We start from the raw sequence: 19,844 nt of genomic DNA, 5'->3' as shown, positions 1-19,844 counted from the left end.
AAGGGGGTGGGGTGCTGGCGGGAGACTGACAGATTCCCGGTCCAGTCAGGGGCAGAAGGAGCGCCAAGGGGGTGGGGTGCTGGCGGGAGACTGACAGGATCCCGGTCCAGTCAGGGGCAGGCAGCACCGCCAAGGGGGTGGGGTGCTGGCGGGAGACTGACAGGTTCCCCGTCCAGTCAGGGGCAGAAGGAGCGCCAAGGGGGTAGGGTGCTGGCGGGAGACTGACAGGATCCCGGTCCAGTCAGGGGCAGGCAGCACCGCCAAGGGGGTGGGGTGCTGGCGGGAGACTGACAGGTTCCCCGTCCAGTCAGGGGCAGAAATAGCGCCAAGAGTGTGGGGTTTAGGCGGGAGACTGACAGGTTCCCCGTCCAGTCAGGGGCAGAAGGGGCGCCAAGGGGGTGGGGTGCTGGCGGGAGACTGACAGGATCCCGGTCCAGTCAGGGGCAGGCAGCACCGCCAAGGGGGTGGGGTTTAGGCGGGAGACTGACAGGTTCCCCGTCCAGTCAGGGGCAGAAGGAGCGCCAAGGCGGTGGGCTGGCGGGAGAGTGACAGGATCCCGGTCCAGTCAGGGGCAGGCAGCACCGCCAAGGGGGTGGGGTTTAGGCGGGAGACTTACAGGTTCCCCGTCCAGTCAGGGGCAGGCAGGGGACCGCTAAAGGGTTGGGGTTTAGGCGGGAGACTGACAGGTTCCCCTTCCAGTCAGGGGCAGAAGGAGCGCCGAGGGGGTGGGGTTTACTCTCTTTTCTTGAAAATAAAAGCTCTATGATCTAATTTTCCTGACCTAAGTTATCATTTTTCTTTTATCATCTGTGGGCCATATTCTCTGGTTTCACATTGTCCAGCCACGCTCGGCTTGCACAGAGCGGGGCGGGGAGACTACAACTCCCAGAAGCCTCAGCGGCGGCGGCGACGCTCTACGTGTGGGCTGTACTGGCCTGAGTGACAGGTAGCCGACCCAATGGCTTCCCCGGTCTCAGACTCCGAACCGCTCAGACGCGGGGTGGGTGTGTGCTTCCTGTTTCGGAGGCGTCTGCTCGGGGCGGAAATTCTATATGTAAGAGCTGAGAAAGCTTTCTTTTCTTTCAAAAAAAAAAAAAAAAGCTGTGAGGCCTAATTTTCCTGACCTGAGCTATCATTTTCCTTTTATCATCTGTGGGCCATATTTCCTGGTTTCACATTGCCCAGCCACCCTCTGCTTGGACAGGGTGGACCGGGGAGACTACAAATCCCCAAAGCCTCAGCGGCAGGGCGCTCTGCGGCTGGGCTCGTCTGAGTGACAGGTCGGGCAGCCATTGGCTTCACGCGGTCTCAGACTCCGTTGCCAATCAGATGCTGAGTGGTTGTGTCGCCCTGTTTCTGCGGCTCGGGGCGGAAATGGTGTGGAAAGGAACCGCCTCGAGCCACGCCCCTCGCGGCTCCTGACTGGACGCGGGAAGTGACGTCTGCGCGCACCACGCGGCAGTCGTCCCGCCCATGTCCAGCTCGGACCGGACGGGGCAGCTTCGGGTCTGGGTCCCGCACGTCCCTGGCAGCCCCTGAGCGGGCGCGTACCCGCCTGTCCGTCCGCCAGAACCTCGCCCTGTAGCTTGGCCCTGCCTGCCCTTGTCTGGGAGGAGGAACGCGCAGTAGGAGCCCAGAACCTGTCTTCTGCCACGGTGCCTGCCCGCGCCCAGCACGGGCGGGACAGGCCGCACTGTTCCTCCTCATCCAGCAGAGCCACTCAGGGCCGGGCAGAGGGCGAGGATCTGAACCTAGACCTGCGCCTCACTCGTCCAGGGAGGCCAGGCAGCCACCGGCGAGGAAGGAGGTGGCGTTCTGAGCGCGCACTGGAAAAAGTCATTAGCGGCAGTGCAGAGGGCGGGAGGAGGCGCCCTCCGGCAGCTTCCGGGTCGCGTTAGGGGCAGCAGGAGCGCTAAGGGGGTGGGGTGCTGGCGGGAGACTGACAGATTCCCGGTCCAGTCAGGGGCAGAAGGAGCGCCAAGGGGGTGGGGTGCTGGCGGGAGACTGACAGGATCCCGGTCCAGTCAGGGGCAGGCAGCACCGCCAAGGGGGTGGGGTGCTGGCGGGAGACTGACAGGTTCCCCGTCCAGTCAGGGGCAGAAGGAGCGCCAAGGGGGTAGGGTGCTGGCGGGAGACTGACAGGATCCCGGTCCAGTCAGGGGCAGGCAGCACCGCCAAGGGGGTGGGGTGCTGGCGGGAGACTGACAGGTTCCCCGTCCAGTCAGGGGCAGAAATAGCGCCAAGAGTGTGGGGTTTAGGCGGGAGACTGACAGGTTCCCCGTCCAGTCAGGGGCAGAAGGGGCGCCAAGGGGGTGGGGTGCTGGCGGGAGACTGACAGGATCCCGGTCCAGTCAGGGGCAGGCAGCACCGCCAAGGGGGTGGGGTTTAGGCGGGAGACTGACAGGTTCCCCGTCCAGTCAGGGGCAGAAGGAGCGCCAAGGCGGTGGGCTGGCGGGAGAGTGACAGGATCCCGGTCCAGTCAGGGGCAGGCAGCACCGCCAAGGGGGTGGGGTTTAGGCGGGAGACTTACAGGTTCCCCGTCCAGTCAGGGGCAGGCAGGGGACCGCTAAAGGGTTGGGGTTTAGGCGGGAGACTGACAGGTTCCCCTTCCAGTCAGGGGCAGAAGGAGCGCCGAGGGGGTGGGGTTTACTCTCTTTTCTTGAAAATAAAAGCTCTATGATCTAATTTTCCTGACCTAAGTTATCATTTTTCTTTTATCATCTGTGGGCCATATTCTCTGGTTTCACATTGTCCAGCCACGCTCGGCTTGCACAGAGCGGGGCGGGGAGACTACAACTCCCAGAAGCCTCAGCGGCGGCGGCGACGCTCTACGTGTGGGCTGTACTGGCCTGAGTGACAGGTAGCCGACCCAATGGCTTCCCCGGTCTCAGACTCCGAACCGCTCAGACGCGGGGTGGGTGTGTGCTTCCTGTTTCGGAGGCGTCTGCTCGGGGCGGAAATTCTATATGTAAGAGCTGAGAAAGCTTTCTTTTCTTTCAAAAAAAAAAAAAAAAGCTGTGAGGCCTAATTTTCCTGACCTGAGCTATCATTTTCCTTTTATCATCTGTGGGCCATATTTCCTGGTTTCACATTGCCCAGCCACCCTCTGCTTGGACAGGGTGGACCGGGGAGACTACAAATCCCCAAAGCCTCAGCGGCAGGGCGCTCTGCGGCTGGGCTCGTCTGAGTGACAGGTCGGGCAGCCATTGGCTTCACGCGGTCTCAGACTCCGTTGCCAATCAGATGCTGAGTGGTTGTGTCGCCCTGTTTCTGCGGCTCGGGGCGGAAATGGTGTGGAAAGGAACCGCCTCGAGCCACGCCCCTCGCGGCTCCTGACTGGACGCGGGAAGTGACGTCTGCGCGCACCACGCGGCAGTCGTCCCGCCCATGTCCAGCTCGGACCGGACGGGGCAGCTTCGGGTCTGGGTCCCGCACGTCCCTGGCAGCCCCTGAGCGGGCGCGTACCCGCCTGTCCGTCCGCCAGAACCTCGCCCTGTAGCTTGGCCCTGCCTGCCCTTGTCTGGGAGGAGGAACGCGCAGTAGGAGCCCAGAACCTGTCTTCTGCCACGGTGCCTGCCCGCGCCCAGCACGGGCGGGACAGGCCGCACTGTTCCTCCTCATCCAGCAGAGCCACTCAGGGCCGGGCAGAGGGCGAGGATCTGAACCTAGACCTGCGCCTCACTCGTCCAGGGAGGCCAGGCAGCCACCGGCGAGGAAGGAGGTGGCGTTCTGAGCGCGCACTGGAAAAAGTCATTAGCGGCAGTGCAGAGGGCGGGAGGAGGCGCCCTCCGGCAGCTTCCGGGTCGCGTTAGGGGCAGCAGGAGCGCTAAGGGGGTGGGGTGCTGGCGGGAGACTGACAGATTCCCGGTCCAGTCAGGGGCAGAAGGAGCGCCAAGGGGGTGGGGTGCTGGCGGGAGACTGACAGGATCCCGGTCCAGTCAGGGGCAGGCAGCACCGCCAAGGGGGTGGGGTGCTGGCGGGAGACTGACAGGTTCCCCGTCCAGTCAGGGGCAGAAGGAGCGCCAAGGGGGTAGGGTGCTGGCGGGAGACTGACAGGATCCCGGTCCAGTCAGGGGCAGGCAGCACCGCCAAGGGGGTGGGGTGCTGGCGGGAGACTGACAGGTTCCGCGTCCAGTCAGGGGCAGAAATAGCGCCAAGAGTGTGGGGTTTAGGCGGGAGACTGACAGGTTCCCCGTCCAGTCAGGGGCAGAAGGGGCGCCAAGGGGGTGGGGTGCTGGCGGGAGACTGACAGGATCCCGGTCCAGTCAGGGGCAGGCAGCACCGCCAAGGGGGTGGGGTGCTGGCGGGAGACTGACAGGTTCCGCGTCCATCAGGGGCAGAAGGTGCGCCAAGGGGGTGGGGTGCTGGAGGGAGAGTGACAGGATCCCGGTCCAGTCAGGGGCAGGCAGCACCGTCAAGGGGGTGGGGTGCTGGCGGGAGACTGACAGGATCCCGGTCCAGTCAGGGGCAGGCAGCACCGCCAAGGGGGTGGGGTTTAGGCGGGAGACTGACAGGTTCCCCGTCCAGTCAGGGGCAGAAGGAGCGCCAAGGGGGTAGGGTGCTGGCGGGAGACTGACAGGATCCCGGTCCAGTCAGGGGCAGGCAGCACCGCCAAGGGGGTGGGGTGCTGGCGGGAGACTGACAGGTTCCCCGTCCAGTCAGGGGCAGAAATAGCGCCAAGAGTGTGGGGTTTAGGCGGGAGACTGACAGGTTCCCCGTCCAGTCAGGGGCAGAAGGGGCGCCAAGGGGGTGGGGTACTGGCGGGAGACTGACAGGATCCCGGTCCAGTCAGGGGCAGGCAGCACCGCCAAGGGGGTGGGGTTTAGGCGGGAGACTGACAGGTTCCCCGTCCAGTCAGGGGCAGAAGGAGCGCCAAGGCGGTGGGCTGGCGGGAGAGTGACAGGATCCCGGTCCAGTCAGGGGCAGGCAGCACCGCCAAGGGGGTGGAGTTTAGGCGGGAGACTGACAGGTTCCCCGTCCAGTCAGGGGCAGAAGGAGCGCCGAGGGGGTGGGGTTTACTCTCTTTTCTTGAAAATAAAAGCTCTATGATCTAATTTTCCTGACCTAAGTTATCATTTTTCTTTTATCATCTGTGGGCCATATTCTCTGGTTTCACATTGTCCAGCCACGCTCGGCTTGCACAGAGCGGGGCGGGGAGACTACAACTCCCAGAAGCCTCAGCGGCGGCGGCGACGCTCTACGTGTGGGCTGTACTGGCCTGAGTGACAGGTAGCCGACCCAATGGCTTCCCCGGTCTCAGACTCCGAACCGCTCAGACGCGGGGTGGGTGTGTGCTTCCTGTTTCGGAGGCGTCTGCTCGGGGCGGAAATTCTATATGTAAGAGCTGAGAAAGCTTTCTTCTCTTTCAAAAAAAAAAAAAAAAGCTGTGAGGCCTAATTTTCCTGACCTGAGCTATCATTTTCCTTTTATCATCTGTGGGCCATATTTCCTGGTTTCACATTGCCCAGCCACCCTCTGCTTGGACAGGGTGGACCGGGGAGACTACAAATCCCCAAAGCCTCAGCGGCAGGGCGCTCTGCGGCTGGGCTCGTCTGAGTGACAGGTCGGGCAGCCATTGGCTTCACGCGGTCTCAGACTCCGTTGCCAATCAGATGCTGAGTGGTTGTGTCGCCCTGTTTCTGCGGCTCGGGGCGGAAATGGTGTGGAAAGGAACCGCCTCGAGCCACGCCCCTCGCGGCTCCTGACTGGACGCGGGAAGTGACGTCTGCGCGCACCACGCGGCAGTCGTCCCGCCCATGTCCAGCTCGGACCGGACGGGGCAGCTTCGGGTCTGGGTCCCGCACGTCCCTGGCAGCCCCTGAGCGGGCGCGTACCCGCCTGTCCGTCCGCCAGAACCTCGCCCTGTAGCTTGGCCCTGCCTGCCCTTGTCTGGGAGGAGGAACGCGCAGTAGGAGCCCAGAACCTGTCTTCTGCCACGGTGCCTGCCCGCGCCCAGCACGGGCGGGACAGGCCGCACTGTTCCTCCTCATCCAGCAGAGCCACTCAGGGCCGGGCAGAGGGTGAGGATCTGAACCTAGACCTGCGCCTCACTCGTCCAGGGAGGCCAGGCAGCCACCGGCGAGGAAGGAGGTGGCGTTCTGAGCGCGCACTGGAAAAAGTCATTAGCGGCAGTGCAGAGGGCGGGAGGAGGCGCCCTCCGGCAGCTTCCGGGTCGCGTTAGGGGCAGCAGGAGCGCTAAGGGGGTGGGGTGCTGGCGGGAGACTGACAGATTCCCGGTCCAGTCAGGGGCAGAAGGAGCGCCAAGGGGGTGGGGTGCTGGCGGGAGACTGACAGGATCCCGGTCCAGTCAGGGGCAGGCAGCACCGCCAAGGGGGTGGGGTGCTGGCGGGAGACTGACAGGTTCCCCGTCCAGTCAGGGGCAGAAGGAGCGCCAAGGGGGTAGGGTGCTGGCGGGAGACTGACAGGATCCCGGTCCAGTCAGGGGCAGGCAGCACCGCCAAGGGGGTGGGGTGCTGGCGGGAGACTGACAGGTTCCCCGTCCAGTCAGGGGCAGAAATAGCGCCAAGAGTGTGGGGTTTAGGCGGGAGACTGACAGGTTCCCCGTCCAGTCAGGGGCAGAAGGGGCGCCAAGGGGGTGGGGTGCTGGCGGGAGACTGACAGGATCCCGGTCCAGTCAGGGGCAGGCAGCACCGCCAAGGGGGTGGGGTTTAGGCGGGAGACTGACAGGTTCCCCGTCCAGTCAGGGGCAGAAGGAGCGCCAAGGCGGTGGGCTGGCGGGAGAGTGACAGGATCCCGATCCAGTCAGGGGCAGGCAGCACCGCCAAGGGGGTGGGGTTTAGGCGGGAGACTTACAGGTTCCCCGTCCAGTCAGGGGCAGGCAGGGGACCGCTAAAGGGTTGGGGTTTAGGCGGGAGACTGACAGGTTCCCCTTCCAGTCAGGGGCAGAAGGAGCGCCGAGGGGGTGGGGTTTACTCTCTTTTCTTGAAAATAAAAGCTCTATGATCTAATTTTCCTGACCTAAGTTATCATTTTTCTTTTATCATCTGTGGGCCATATTCTCTGGTTTCACATTGTCCAGCCACGCTCGGCTTGCACAGAGCGGGGCGGGGAGACTACAACTCCCAGAAGCCTCAGCGGCGGCGGCGACGCTCTACGTGTGGGCTGTACTGGCCTGAGTGACAGGTAGCCGACCCAATGGCTTCCCCGGTCTCAGACTCCGAACCGCTCAGACGCGGGGTGGGTGTGTGCTTCCTGTTTCGGAGGCGTCTGCTCGGGGCGGAAATTCTATATGTAAGAGCTGAGAAAGCTTTCTTTTCTTTCAAAAAAAAAAAAAAAAGCTGTGAGGCCTAATTTTCCTGACCTGAGCTATCATTTTCCTTTTATCATCTGTGGGCCATATTTCCTGGTTTCACATTGCCCAGCCACCCTCTGCTTGGACAGGGTGGACCGGGGAGACTACAAATCCCCAAAGCCTCAGCGGCAGGGCGCTCTGCGGCTGGGCTCGTCTGAGTGACAGGTCGGGCAGCCATTGGCTTCACGCGGTCTCAGACTCTGTTGCCAATCAGATGCTGAGTGGTTGTGTCGCCCTGTTTCTGCGGCTCGGGGCGGAAATGGTGTGGAAAGGAACCGCCTCGAGCCACGCCCCTCGCGGCTCCTGACTGGACGCGGGAAGTGACGTCTGCGCGCACCACGCGGCAGTCGTCCCGCCCATGTCCAGCTCGGACCGGACGGGGCAGCTTCGGGTCTGGGTCCCGCACGTCCCTGGCAGCCCCTGAGCGGGCGCGTACCCGCCTGTCCGTCCGCCAGAACCTCGCCCTGTAGCTTGGCCCTGCCTGCCCTTGTCTGGGAGGAGGAACGCGCAGTAGGAGCCCAGAACCTGTCTTCTGCCACGGTGCCTGCCCGCGCCCAGCACGGGCGGGACAGGCCGCACTGTTCCTCCTCATCCAGCAGAGCCACTCAGGGCCGGGCAGAGGGCGAGGATCTGAACCTAGACCTGCGCCTCACTCGTCCAGGGAGGCCAGGCAGCCACCGGCGAGGAAGGAGGTGGCGTTCTGAGCGCGCACTGGAAAAAGTCATTAGCGGCAGTGCAGAGGGCGGGAGGAGGCGCCCTCCGGCAGCTTCCGGGTCGCGTTAGGGGCAGCAGGAGCGCTAAGGGGGTGGGGTGCTGGCGGGAGACTGACAGATTCCCGGTCCAGTCAGGGGCAGAAGGAGCGCCAAGGGGGTGGGGTGCTGGCGGGAGACTGACAGGATCCCGGTCCAGTCAGGGGCAGGCAGCACCGCCAAGGGGGTGGGGTGCTGGCGGGAGACTGACAGGTTCCCCGTCCAGTCAGGGGCAGAAGGAGCGCCAAGGGGGTAGGGTGCTGGCGGGAGACTGACAGGATCCCGGTCCAGTCAGGGGCAGGCAGCACCGCCAAGGGGGTGGGGTGCTGGCGGGAGACTGACAGGTTCCCCGTCCAGTCAGGGGCAGAAATAGCGCCAAGAGTGTGGGGTTTAGGCGGGAGACTGACAGGTTCCCCGTCCAGTCAGGGGCAGAAGGGGCGCCAAGGGGGTGGGGTGCTGGCGGGAGACTGACAGGATCCCGGTCCAGTCAGGGGCAGGCAGCACCGCCAAGGGGGTGGGGTTTAGGCGGGAGACTGACAGGTTCCCCGTCCAGTCAGGGGCAGAAGGAGCGCCAAGGCGGTGGGCTGGCGGGAGAGTGACAGGATCCCGGTCCAGTCAGGGGCAGGCAGCACCGCCAAGGGGGTGGGGTTTAGGCGGGAGACTTACAGGTTCCCCGTCCAGTCAGGGGCAGGCAGGGGACCGCTAAAGGGTTGGGGTTTAGGCGGGAGACTGACAGGTTCCCCTTCCAGTCAGGGGCAGAAGGAGCGCCGAGGGGGTGGGGTTTACTCTCTTTTCTTGAAAATAAAAGCTCTATGATCTAATTTTCCTGACCTAAGTTATCATTTTTCTTTTATCATCTGTGGGCCATATTCTCTGGTTTCACATTGTCCAGCCACGCTCGGCTTGCACAGAGCGGGGCGGGGAGACTACAACTCCCAGAAGCCTCAGCGGCGGCGGCGACGCTCTACGTGTGGGCTGTACTGGCCTGAGTGACAGGTAGCCGACCCAATGGCTTCCCCGGTCTCAGACTCCGAACCGCTCAGACGCGGGGTGGGTGTGTGCTTCCTGTTTCGGAGGCGTCTGCTCGGGGCGGAAATTCTATATGTAAGAGCTGAGAAAGCTTTCTTTTCTTTCAAAAAAAAAAAAAAAAGCTGTGAGGCCTAATTTTCCTGACCTGAGCTATCATTTTCCTTTTATCATCTGTGGGCCATATTTCCTGGTTTCACATTGCCCAGCCACCCTCTGCTTGGACAGGGTGGACCGGGGAGACTACAAATCCCCAAAGCCTCAGCGGCAGGGCGCTCTGCGGCTGGGCTCGTCTGAGTGACAGGTCGGGCAGCCATTGGCTTCACGCGGTCTCAGACTCCGTTGCCAATCAGATGCTGAGTGGTTGTGTCGCCCTGTTTCTGCGGCTCGGGGCGGAAATGGTGTGGAAAGGAACCGCCTCGAGCCACGCCCCTCGCGGCTCCTGACTGGACGCGGGAAGTGACGTCTGCGCGCACCACGCGGCAGTCGTCCCGCCCATGTCCAGCTCGGACCGGACGGGGCAGCTTCGGGTCTGGGTCCCGCACGTCCCTGGCAGCCCCTGAGCGGGCGCGTACCCGCCTGTCCGTCCGCCAGAACCTCGCCCTGTAGCTTGGCCCTGCCTGCCCTTGTCTGGGAGGAGGAACGCGCAGTAGGAGCCCAGAACCTGTCTTCTGCCACGGTGCCTGCCCGCGCCCAGCACGGGCGGGACAGGCCGCACTGTTCCTCCTCATCCAGCAGAGCCACTCAGGGCCGGGCAGAGGGCGAGGATCTGAACCTAGACCTGCGCCTCACTCGTCCAGGGAGGCCAGGCAGCCACCGGCGAGGAAGGAGGTGGCGTTCTGAGCGCGCACTGGAAAAAGTCATTAGCGGCAGTGCAGAGGGCGGGAGGAGGCGCCCTCCGGCAGCTTCCGGGTCGCGTTAGGGGCAGCAGGAGCGCTAAGGGGGTGGGGTGCTGGCGGGAGACTGACAGATTCCCGGTCCAGTCAGGGGCAGAAGGAGCGCCAAGGGGGTGGGGTGCTGGCGGGAGACTGACAGGATCCCGGTCCAGTCAGGGGCAGGCAGCACCGCCAAGGGGGTGGGGTGCTGGCGGGAGACTGACAGGTTCCCCGTCCAGTCAGGGGCAGAAGGAGCGCCAAGGGGGTAGGGTGCTGGCGGGAGACTGACAGGATCCCGGTCCAGTCAGGGGCAGGCAGCACCGCCAAGGGGGTGGGGTGCTGGCGGGAGACTGACAGGTTCCCCGTCCAGTCAGGGGCAGAAATAGCGCCAAGAGTGTGGGGTTTAGGCGGGAGACTGACAGGTTCCCCGTCCAGTCAGGGGCAGAAGGGGCGCCAAGGGGGTGGGGTGCTGGCGGGAGACTGACAGGATCCCGGTCCAGTCAGGGGCAGGCAGCACCGCCAAGGGGGTGGGGTTTAGGCGGGAGACTGACAGGTTCCCCGTCCAGTCAGGGGCAGAAGGAGCGCCAAGGCGGTGGGCTGGCGGGAGAGTGACAGGATCCCGGTCCAGTCAGGGGCAGGCAGCACCGCCAAGGGGGTGGGGTTTAGGCGGGAGACTTACAGGTTCCCCGTCCAGTCAGGGGCAGGCAGGGGACCGCTAAAGGGTTGGGGTTTAGGCGGGAGACTGACAGGTTCCCCTTCCAGTCAGGGGCAGAAGGAGCGCCGAGGGGGTGGGGTTTACTCTCTTTTCTTGAAAATAAAAGCTCTATGATCTAATTTTCCTGACCTAAGTTATCATTTTTCTTTTATCATCTGTGGGCCATATTCTCTGGTTTCACATTGTCCAGCCACGCTCGGCTTGCACAGAGCGGGGCGGGGAGACTACAACTCCCAGAAGCCTCAGCGGCGGCGGCGACGCTCTACGTGTGGGCTGTACTGGCCTGAGTGACAGGTAGCCGACCCAATGGCTTCCCCGGTCTCAGACTCCGAACCGCTCAGACGCGGGGTGGGTGTGTGCTTCCTGTTTCGGAGGCGTCTGCTCGGGGCGGAAATTCTATATGTAAGAGCTGAGAAAGCTTTCTTTTCTTTCAAAAAAAAAAAAAAAAGCTGTGAGGCCTAATTTTCCTGACCTGAGCTATCATTTTCCTTTTATCATCTGTGGGCCATATTTCCTGGTTTCACATTGCCCAGCCACCCTCTGCTTGGACAGGGTGGACCGGGGAGACTACAAATCCCCAAAGCCTCAGCGGCAGGGCGCTCTGCGGCTGGGCTCGTCTGAGTGACAGGTCGGGCAGCCATTGGCTTCACGCGGTCTCAGACTCCGTTGCCAATCAGATGCTGAGTGGTTGTGTCGCCCTGTTTCTGCGGCTCGGGGCGGAAATGGTGTGGAAAGGAACCGCCTCGAGCCACGCCCCTCGCGGCTCCTGACTGGACGCGGGAAGTGACGTCTGCGCGCACCACGCGGCAGTCGTCCCGCCCATGTCCAGCTCGGACCGGACGGGGCAGCTTCGGGTCTGGGTCCCGCACGTCCCTGGCAGCCCCTGAGCGGGCGCGTACCCGCCTGTCCGTCCGCCAGAACCTCGCCCTGTAGCTTGGCCCTGCCTGCCCTTGTCTGGGAGGAGGAACGCGCAGTAGGAGCCCAGAACCTGTCTTCTGCCACGGTGCCTGCCCGCGCCCAGCACGGGCGGGACAGGCCGCACTGTTCCTCCTCATCCAGCAGAGCCACTCAGGGCCGGGCAGAGGGCGAGGATCTGAACCTAGACCTGCGCCTCACTCGTCCAGGGAGGCCAGGCAGCCACCGGCGAGGAAGGAGGTGGCGTTCTGAGCGCGCACTGGAAAAAGTCATTAGCGGCAGTGCAGAGGGCGGGAGGAGGCGCCCTCCGGCAGCTTCCGGGTCGCGTTAGGGGCAGCAGGAGCGCTAAGGGGGTGGGGTGCTGGCGGGAGACTGACAGATTCCCGGTCCAGTCAGGGGCAGAAGGAGCGCCAAGGGGGTGGGGTGCTGGCGGGAGACTGACAGGATCCCGGTCCAGTCAGGGGCAGGCAGCACCGCCAAGGGGGTGGGGTTTAGGCGGGAGACTGACAGGTTCCCCGTCCAGTCAGGGGCAGAAATAGCGCCAAGAGTGTGGGGTTTAGGCGGGAGACTGACAGGTTCCCGGTCCAGTCAGGGGCAGAAGGGGCGCCAAGGGGGTGGGGTGCTGGCGGGAGACTGACAGGATCCCGGTCCAGTCAGGGGCAGGCAGCACCGCCAAGGGGGTGGGGTTTAGGCGGGAGACTGACAGGTTCCCCGTCCAGTCAGGGGCAGAAGGAGCGCCAAGGCGGTGGGCTGGCGGGAGAGTGACAGGATCCCGGTCCAGTCAGGGGCAGGCAGCACCGCCAAGGGGGTGGGGTTTAGGCGGGAGACTGACAGGTTCCCCGTCCAGTCAGGGGCAGGCAGGGGACCGCTAAAGGGGTGGGGTTTAGGCGGGAGACTGACAGGTTCCCCGTCCAGTCAGGGGCAGGCAGGGGACCGCTAAAGGGGTGGGGTTTAGGCGGGAGACTGACAGGTTCCCCTTCCAGTCAGGGGCAGAAGGAGCGCCGAGGGGGTGGGGTTTACTCTCTTTTCTTGAAAATAAAAGCTCTATGATCTAATTTTCCTGACCTAAGTTATCATTTTTCTTTTATCATCTGTGGGCCATATTCTCTGGTTTCACATTGTCCAGCCACGCTCGGCTTGCACAGAGCGGGGCGGGGAGACTACAACTCCCAGAAGCCTCAGCGGCGGCGGCGACGCTCTACGTGTGGGCTGTACTGGCCTGAGTGACAGGTAGCCGACCCAATGGCTTCCCCGGTCTCAGACTCCGAACCGCTCAGACGCGGGGTGGGTGTGTGCTTCCTGTTTCGGAGGCGTCTGCTCGGGGCGGAAATTCTATATGTAAGAGCTGAGAAAGCTTTCTTTTCTTTCAAAAAAAAAAAAAAAAGCTGTGAGGCCTAATTTTCCTGACCTGAGCTATCATTTTCCTTTTATCATCTGTGGGCCATATTTCCTGGTTTCACATTGCCCAGCCACCCTCTGCTTGGACAGGGTGGACCGGGGAGACTACAAATCCCCAAAGCCTCAGCGGCAGGGCGCTCTGCGGCTGGGCTCGTCTGAGTGACAGGTCGGGCAGCCATTGGCTTCACGCGGTCTCAGACTCCGTTGCCAATCAGATGCTGAGTGGTTGTGTCGCCCTGTTTCTGCGGCTCGGGGCGGAAATGGTGTGGAAAGGAACCGCCTCGAGCCACGCCCCTCGTGGCTCCTGACTGGATGCGGGAAGTGACGTCTGCGCGCACCACGCGGCAGTCGTCCCGCCCATGTCCAGCTCGGACCCGACCGGGCAGCTTCGGGTCTGGGTCCCGCACGTCCCTGGCAGCCCCTGAGCGGGCGCGTACCCGCCTGTCCGTCCGCCAGAACCTCGCCCTGTAGCTTGGCCCTGCCTGCCCTTGTCTGGGAGGAGGAACGCGCAGTAGGAGCCCAGAGCCTGTCTTCTGCCACGGTGCCTGCCCGCGCCCAGCACGGGCGGGACAGGCCGCACTGTTCCTCCTCATCCAGCAGAGCCACTCAGGGCCGGGCAGAGGGCGAGGATCTGAACCTAGACCTGCGCCTCACTCGTCCAGGGAGGCCAGGCAGCCACCGGCGAGGAAGGAGGTGGCGTTCTGAGCGCGCACTGGAAAAAGTCATTAGCGGCAGTGCAGAGGGCGGGAGGAGGCGCCCTCCGGCAGCTTCCGGGTCGCGTTAGGGGCAGCAGGAGCGCTAAGGGGGTGGGGTGCTGGCGGGAGACTGACAGATTCCCGGTCCAGTCAGGGGCAGAAGGAGCGCCAAGGGGGTGGGGTGCTGGCGGGAGACTGACAGGATCCCGGTCCAGTCAGGGGCAGGCAGCACCGCCAAGGGGGTGGGGTTTAGGCGGGAGACTGACAGGTTCCCCGTCCAGTCAGGGGCAGAAGGAGCGCCAAGGGGGTAGGGTGCTGGCGGGAGACTGACAGGATCCCGGTCCAGTCAGGGGCAGGCAGCACCGCCAAGGGGGTGGGGTGCTGGCGGGAGACTGACAGGTTCCCCGTCCAGTCAGGGGCAGAAATAGCGCCAAGAGTGTGGGGTTTAGGCGGGAGACTGACAGGTTCCCCGTCCAGTCAGGGGCAGAAGGGGCGCCAAGGGGGTGGGGTGCTGGCGGGAGACTGACAGGATCCCGGTCCAGTCAGGGGCAGGCAGCACCGCCAAGGGGGTGGGGTTTAGGCGGGAGACTGACAGGTTCCCCGTCCAGTCAGGGGCAGAAGGAGCGCCAAGGCGGTGGGCTGGCGGGAGAGTGACAGGATCCCGATCCAGTCAGGGGCAGGCAGCACCGCCAAGGGGGTGGGGTTTAGGCGGGAGACTTACAGGTTCCCCGTCCAGTCAGGGGCAGGCAGGGGACCGCTAAAGGGTTGGGGTTTAGGCGGGAGACTGACAGGTTCCCCTTCCAGTCAGGGGCAGAAGGAGCGCCGAGGGGGTGGGGTTTACTCTCTTTTCTTGAAAATAAAAGCTCTATGATCTAATTTTCCTGACCTAAGTTATCATTTTTCTTTTATCATCTGTGGGCCATATTCTCTGGTTTCACATTGTCCAGCCACGCTCGGCTTGCACAGAGCGGGGCGGGGAGACTACAACTCCCAGAAGCCTCAGCGGCGGCGGCGACGCTCTACGTGTGGGCTGTACTGGCCTGAGTGACAGGTAGCCGACCCAATGGCTTCCCCGGTCTCAGACTCCGAACCGCTCAGACGCGGGGTGGGTGTGTGCTTCCTGTTTCGGAGGCGTCTGCTCGGGGCGGAAATTCTATATGTAAGAGCTGAGAAAGCTTTCTTTTCTTTCAAAAAAAAAAAAAAAAAGCTGTGAGGCCTAATTTTCCTGACCTGAGCTATCATTTTCCTTTTATCATCTGTGGGCCATATTTCCTGGTTTCACATTGCCCAGCCACCCTCTGCTTGGACAGGGTGGACCGGGGAGACTACAAATCCCCAAAGCCTCAGCGGCAGGGCGCTCTGCGGCTGGGCTCGTCTGAGTGACAGGTCGGGCAGCCATTGGCTTCACGCGGTCTCAGACTCTGTTGCCAATCAGATGCTGAGTGGTTGTGTCGCCCTGTTTCTGCGGCTCGGGGCGGAAATGGTGTGGAAAGGAACCGCCTCGAGCCACGCCCCTCGCGGCTCCTGACTGGACGCGGGAAGTGACGTCTGCGCGCACCACGCGGCAGTCGTCCCGCCCATGTCCAGCTCGGACCGGACGGGGCAGCTTCGGGTCTGGGTCCCGCACGTCCCTGGCAGCCCCTGAGCGGGCGCGTACCCGCCTGTCCGTCCGCCAGAACCTCGCCCTGTAGCTTGGCCCTGCCTGCCCTTGTCTGGGAGGAGGAACGCGCAGTAGGAGCCCAGAACCTGTCTTCTGCCACGGTGCCTGCCCGCGCCCAGCACGGGCGGGACAGGCCGCACTGTTCCTCCTCATCCAGCAGAGCCACTCAGGGCCGGGCAGAGGGCGAGGATCTGAACCTAGACCTGCGCCTCACTCGTCCAGGGAGGCCAGGCAGCCACCGGCGAGGAAGGAGGTGGCGTTCTGAGCGCGCACTGGAAAAAGTCATTAGCGGCAGTGCAGAGGGCGGGAGGAGGCGCCCTCCGGCAGCTTCCGGGTCGCGTTAGGGGCAGCAGGAGCGCTAAGGGGGTGGGGTGCTGGCGGGAGACTGACAGATTCCCGGTCCAGTCAGGGGCAGAAGGAGCGCCAAGGGGGTGGGGTGCTGGCGGGAGACTGACAGGATCCCGGTCCAGTCAGGGGCAGGCAGCACCGCCAAGGGGGTGGGGTGCTGGCGGGAGACTGACAGGTTCCCCGTCCAGTCAGGGGCAGAAGGAGCGCCAAGGGGGTAGGGTGCTGGCGGGAGACTGACAGGATCCCGGTCCAGTCAGGGGCAGGCAGCACCGCCAAGGGGGTGGGGTGCTGGCGGGAGACTGACAGGTTCCCCGTCCAGTCAGGGGCAGAAATAGCGCCAAGAGTGTGGGGTTTAGGCGGGAGACTGACAGGTTCCCCGTCCAGTCAGGGGCAGAAGGGGCGCCAAGGGGGTGGGGTGCTGGCGGGAGACTGACAGGATCCCGGTCCAGTCAGGGGCAGGCAGCACCGCCAAGGGGGTGGGGTTTAGGCGGGAGACTGACAGGTTCCCCGTCCAGTCAGGGGCAGAAGGAGCGCCAAGGCGGTGGGCTGGCGGGAGAGTGACAGGATCCCGGTCCAGTCAGGGGCAGGCAGCACCGCCAAGGGGGTGGGGTTTAGGCGGGAGACTTACAGGTTCCCCGTCCAGTCAGGGGCAGGCAGGGGACCGCTAAAGGGTTGGGGTTTAGGCGGGAGACTGACAGGTTCCCCTTCCAGTCAGGGGCAGAAGGAGCGCCGAGGGGGTGGGGTTTACTCTCTTTTCTTGAAAATAAAAGCTCTATGATCTAATTTTCCTGACCTAAGTTATCATTTTTCTTTTATCATCTGTGGGCCATATTCTCTGGTTTCACATTGTCCAGCCACGCTCGGCTTGCACAGAGCGGGGCGGGGAGACTACAACTCCCAGAAGCCTCAGCGGCGGCGGCGACGCTCTACGTGTGGGCTGTACTGGCCTGAGTGACAGGTAGCCGACCCAATGGCTTCCCCGGTCTCAGACTCCGAACCGCTCAGACGCGGGGTGGGTGTGTGCTTCCTGTTTCGGAGGCGTCTGCTCGGGGCGGAAATTCTATATGTAAGAGCTGAGAAAGCTTTCTTTTCTTTCAAAAAAAAAAAAAAAAGCTGTGAGGCCTAATTTTCCTGACCTGAGCTATCATTTTCCTTTTATCATCTGTGGGCCATATTTCCTGGTTTCACATTGCCCAGCCACCCTCTGCTTGGACAGGGTGGACCGGGGAGACTACAAATCCCCAAAGCCTCAGCGGCAGGGCGCTCTGCGGCTGGGCTCGTCTGAGTGACAGGTCGGGCAGCCATTGGCTTCACGCGGTCTCAGACTCCGTTGCCAATCAGATGCTGAGTGGTTGTGTCGCCCTGTTTCTGCGGCTCGGGGCGGAAATGGTGTGGAAAGGAACCGCCTCGAGCCACGCCCCTCGCGGCTCCTGACTGGACGCGGGAAGTGACGTCTGCGCGCACCACGCGGCAGTCGTCCCGCCCATGTCCAGCTCGGACCGGACGGGGCAGCTTCGGGTCTGGGTCCCGCACGTCCCTGGCAGCCCCTGAGCGGGCGCGTACCCGCCTGTCCGTCCGCCAGAACCTCGCCCTGTAGCTTGGCCCTGCCTGCCCTTGTCTGGGAGGAGGAACGCGCAGTAGGAGCCCAGAACCTGTCTTCTGCCACGGTGCCTGCCCGCGCCCAGCACGGGCGGGACAGGCCGCACTGTTCCTCCTCATCCAGCAGAGCCACTCAGGGCCGGGCAGAGGGCGAGGATCTGAACCTAGACCTGCGCCTCACTCGTCCAGGGAGGCCAGGCAGCCACCGGCGAGGAAGGAGGTGGCGTTCTGAGCGCGCACTGGAAAAAGTCATTAGCGGCAGTGCAGAGGGCGGGAGGAGGCGCCCTCCGGCAGCTTCCGGGTCGCGTTAGGGGCAGCAGGAGCGCTAAGGGGGTGGGGTGCTGGCGGGAGACTGACAGGATCCCGGTCCAGTCAGGGGCAGGCAGCACCGCCAAGGGGGTGGGGTTTAGGCGGGAGACTGACAGGTTCCCCGTCCAGTCAGGGGCAGAAATAGCGCCAAGAGTGTGTGGTTTAGGCGGGAGACTGACAGGTTCCCGGTCCAGTCAGGGGCAGAAGGGGCGCCAAGGGGGTGGGGTGCTGGCGGGAGACTGACAGGATCCCGGTCCAGTCAGGGGCAGGCAGCACCGCCAAGGGGGTGGGGTTTAGGCGGGAGACTGACAGGTTCCCCGTCCAGTCAGGGGCAGAAGGAGCGCCAAGGCGGTGGGCTGGCGGGAGAGTGACAGGATCCCAGTCCAGTCAGGGGCAGGCAGCACCGCCAAGGGGGTGGGGTTTAGGCGGGAGACTGACAGGTTCCCCGTCCAGTCAGGGGCAGGCAGGGGACCGCTAAAGGGGTGGGGTTTAGGCGGGAGACTGACAGGTTCCCCGTCCAGTCAGGGGCAGGCAGGGGACCGCTAAAGGGGTGGGGTTTAGGCGGGAGACTGACAGGTTCCCCTTCCAGTCAGGGGCAGAAGGAGCGCCGAGGGGGTGGGGTTTACTCTCTTTTCTTGAAAATAAAAGCTCTATGATCTAATTTTCCTGACCTAAGTTATCATTTTTCTTTTATCATCTGTGGGCCATATTCTCTGGTTTCACATTGTCCAGCCACGCTCGGCTTGCACAGAGCGGGGCGGGGAGACTACAACTCCCAGAAGCCTCAGCGGCGGCGGCGACGCTCTACGTGTGGGCTGTACTGGCCTGAGTGACAGGTAGCCGACCCAATGGCTTCCCCGGTCTCAGACTCCGAACCGCTCAGACGCGGGGTGGGTGTGTGCTTCCTGTTTCGGAGGCGTCTGCTCGGGGCGGAAATTCTATATGTAAGAGCTGAGAAAGCTTTCTTTTCTTTCAAAAAAAAAAAAAAAAAGCTGTGAGGCCTAATTTTCCTGACCTGAGCTATCATTTTCCTTTTATCATCTGTGGGCCATATTTCCTGGTTTCACATTGCCCAGCCACCCTCTGCTTGGACAGGGTGGACCGGGGAGACTACAAATCCCCAAAGCCTCAGCGGCAGGGCGCTCTGCGGCTGGGCTCGTCTGAGTGACAGGTCGGGCAGCCATTGGCTTCACGCGGTCTCAGACTCCGTTGCCAATCAGATGCTGAGTGGTTGTGTCGCCCTGTTTCTGCGGCTCGGGGCGGAAATGGTGTGGAAAGGAACCGCCTCGAGCCACGCCCCTCGTGGCTCCTGACTGGATGCGGGAAGTGACGTCTGCGCGCACCACGCGGCAGTCGTCCCGCCCATGTCCAGCTCGGACCCGACCGGGCAGCTTCGGGTCTGGGTCCCGCACGTCCCTGGCAGCCCCTGAGCGGGCGCGTACCCGCCTGTCCGTCCGCCAGAACCTCGCCCTGTAGCTTGGCCCTGCCTGCCCTTGTCTGGGAGGAGGAACGCGCAGTAGGAGCCCAGAGCCTGTCTTCTGCCACGGTGCCTGCCCGCGCCCAGCACGGGCGGGACAGGCCGCACTGTTCCTCCTCATCAAGCAGAGCCACTCAGGGCCGGGCAGAGGGCGAGGATCTGAACCTAGACCTGCGCCTCACTCGTCCAGGGAGGCCAGGCAGCCACCGGCGAGGAAGGAGGTGGCGTTCTGAGCGCGCACTGGAAAAAGTCATTAGCGGCAGTGCAGAGGGCGGGAGGAGGCGCCCTCCGGCAGCTTCCGGGTCGCGTTAGGGGCAGCAGGAGCGCTAAGGGGGTGGGGTGCTGGCGGGAGACTGACAGATTCCCGGTCCAGTCAGGGGCAGAAGGAGCGCCAAGGGGGTGGGGTGCTGGCGGGAGACTGACAGGATCCCGGTCCAGTCAGGGGCAGGCAGCACCGCCAAGGGGGTGGGGTTTAGGCGGGAGACTGACAGGTTCCCCGTCCAGTCAGGGGCAGAAGGAGCGCCAAGGGGGTAGGGTGCTGGCGGGAGACTGACAGGATCCCGGTCCAGTCAGGGGCAGGCAGCACCGCCAAGGGGGTGGGGTGCTGGCGGGAGACTGACAGGTTCCCCGTCCAGTCAGGGGCAGAAATAGCGCCAAGAGTGTGGGGTTTAGGCGGGAGACTGACAGGTTCCCCGTCCAGTCAGGGGCAGAAGGGGCGCCAAGGGGGTGGGGTGCTGGCGGGAGACTGACAGGATCCCGGTCCAGT

The 19,844-nt window shown here is 63.5% G+C and overlaps 1 protein-coding gene across 1 annotated transcript in view; it reads right to left on the bottom strand.

Annotated features, from left to right (window-relative positions):
- Positions 1 to 19,844, bottom strand: part of LOC149119136 (heat shock transcription factor, Y-linked-like) — a 119,180-nt gene that overhangs the window by 55,371 nt on the left and 43,965 nt on the right. The gene's annotated exons all lie outside the window — the stretch shown is intronic.

This window comes from Oryctolagus cuniculus, chromosome Y (assembly GCF_051225735.1).
Source record: "Oryctolagus cuniculus isolate XC-2025 breed Fujian yellow rabbit chromosome Y, ASM5122573v1, whole genome shotgun sequence".
In the NCBI taxonomy this organism is placed as follows: Eukaryota; Metazoa; Chordata; class Mammalia; order Lagomorpha; family Leporidae; genus Oryctolagus; species Oryctolagus cuniculus.
The sequence above is the reverse complement of the archived record's forward strand: the minus strand, read 5'-3'. Positions and strand labels throughout refer to the sequence as shown.